Raw genomic sequence first — 2,323 nt, 5'->3', positions numbered from 1 at the left:
GCTGCCAAGTGTTCTCATGATGGGCAGAGAGCAAGGGACAGCATGAGCCCGGGGTGTCCCCAAAGCAAAAGCCACAGTCTTTTTAACCCAATCGCAGACTGGACGCCCCACACACTGTGCCCTGCTGTCGGTGAGAAGCGCATCGTCAGCACAGACCACGCTCAAGCAAGGGGTGGGTCATGCCCCTCACTCCCTGGCTCAAGCTCTCATCTCTGCTACCCTCACTCCTGCTCACCCTCAGCCCTGCGGATGCAAGCTCAGATCATCGGCTTTTCCAGGTCCTCAGGTGGACAACTTGGAAGCTCCAGCCAGCTTAGAGGTTTTCCCTTCCTTATTAGGGCCGTTTCCTCTCCCTTCCATCGAACGCATCCTTCCATTGGCCACCCACGATGCTATCTCAGTGCCAGGACGCTGCAGGCACTCGCCGGACATGCAGAGCTGGCTTGGGTTCTGGAGACACCCTGATCCCTGGGGTCTCTTCCAAGTGCTGGTAGGAGGCTTGGAAACCACTACGCAATTCATCTTACCGAGCCTCCTAATTTCCAGGCTTCTAAGCTGCCCTATTCAATCATACATTGCATTAGAGCTTCATTGTTATGAATTCTTATTCATTCATTGCTTGTCTGTATTAGCGCCATCTGCCTCACATTTTTAAAGTTCTTAGAAACCAAAATACTCTCTTGGTGTTGATTTAACCATGTATAGTGTCCACAGGGCACAGTTACAATTATATGCAAATAAATTCTTCTGATGATAATTATTCTTCGAACCCAGTAATGATTTATGGGCCACCTGGTTTGGGACTACCTCTCAAGCTTCTTTACTACTTTAAAATGACCCCAAAGGCCTAAGCTGTGGTAAACCTGAGCTGAGGACAAAAATTACAGAGCCACTGCACCCCTTCACAGGAACCATGGGGCACTTGGTGCACAGCCCCGCACCTGTGCCCGGAGGAACCTGGATGTGCATGCACGCGCACGGCCCCTGCACCTGTGCCCAGAGACCGGGAAGGAAGGGCGTCCAGTGATGCAGACTGTGCGGGTCGTCGTGCTAGACTTCACCTTTTGTCCTGGCTGAGATCAGGGAAGATGCTGTGATGTTCCCTTTAGAAAACTTAGCCGAGGGCTGCACAGTGAGAATAGCAGGACTCACAATTCTTCCTGATAGTGAAGGAATGACAGAGCTAATCGCTGCAATACCTAAGAAGTGAGGAATTAATTATGAAACACCCATCTTCGCCTGCTATTATTTCAAGAACAGAATTAAAGTAGACTTCCTCTCCTGCACACTGGTGGGATTCTTCGGTCTGTCTCCCTGGCACCGGGGTGTGATGCTGGACAAGGTCGAGGGGTTGTGGCTGCTGAGGCTGCTCTGGGAGCTCCTGAGGTCCTGTGCCAGGCTCTCCTGAGTGCTCCTGTGCGTGGCAGAGGGAACTTCCTGCCCCAAGAGAGGGGCGCCAGGCTGGACCATGGCCCCAGCTCCTAAGCCCCCGCCAGCAGGCCACCCCCACCTGTCTTCGCCTGCCTTCTGGGGCAAGCTGGCCACGTTTCTTTCCCTCCCCTGTCACCGGTCACCAAGGGCCATAGGACAGAATTGGTGGTTTGGCTGCGGTTGGTGAGCTGGGTCCGTGTGTCCGGGCTCCCTCGCTGTGTCTGTCTTCCGCGAGAACACAATGCATCTCCTTGGCCTCACACACACAAACTTGGCCCCCAGGACAGCTGAGTCGCAGCAGAAAAGGCCACGTTGAAATGAGACCCTGGAAAGGAAGACTGCGGAGGCCGGCTGGGCTGCTAAAGCTGAAGGTTCCTGCACCCCAGTGGATTCGTCCACTGCCTGGAGCTTGGTGGCTGAACCCAGACCAGTAGAGAGTGCAGCCCAGAACTGAGGAGGGACCGAAGTGTGGCGCCCCAGGCAGCTGCAGCAGGCTGGGGATGCCTGGGGGCTCACTCTGGGCAGCACAGCCCCTTCCCCACGGCCCTGGGGACTGGCCCTCTGCACACCAGGTCACACGCCCCAGCCCCACTGAGGCTGAGGACCAGGCACGCCCCAAGCTCTTCCTTCTTGGATTTAGTCATTTGTTTTCAGGGCAAACTGGAAACAGGACATGAGCCAGGTGAGGCCGTGCTCCTCTCCACCGGCATCCCCCCACTGTGGAACTTGCTTGCTCTTACATAGAAAAATGGTTTCCTGGTGAAAAGTTGAAAGCACAAGAGATCTGGGCATGGACGTGGATTTTGCTGCTTTCTCCTGAAGGAAGCCACCGCCATCTTGGCCTCTTTGAAACCTGTAAATAAAACTTTTATCCTGGGGCAGGGGCCTTCTG

At 54.7% G+C, this 2,323-nt stretch overlaps 1 pseudogene; it reads right to left on the bottom strand.

Moving 5' to 3' along the window:
* Positions 1-1,183: 1,183 nt before the first annotated feature.
* Positions 1,184-2,075, bottom strand: LOC117098065 (annotated as a pseudogene).
* Positions 2,076-2,323: the final 248 nt, after the last annotated feature.

Source organism: Trachypithecus francoisi, unplaced genomic scaffold (genome assembly GCF_009764315.1).
Source record: "Trachypithecus francoisi isolate TF-2019V2 unplaced genomic scaffold, Tfra_2.0 Lachesis_group15, whole genome shotgun sequence".
Classification (NCBI taxonomy): domain Eukaryota; kingdom Metazoa; phylum Chordata; class Mammalia; order Primates; family Cercopithecidae; genus Trachypithecus; species Trachypithecus francoisi.
Note: the sequence above shows the minus strand (reverse complement) of the source record. Positions and strands in the feature narration are given on the sequence as shown.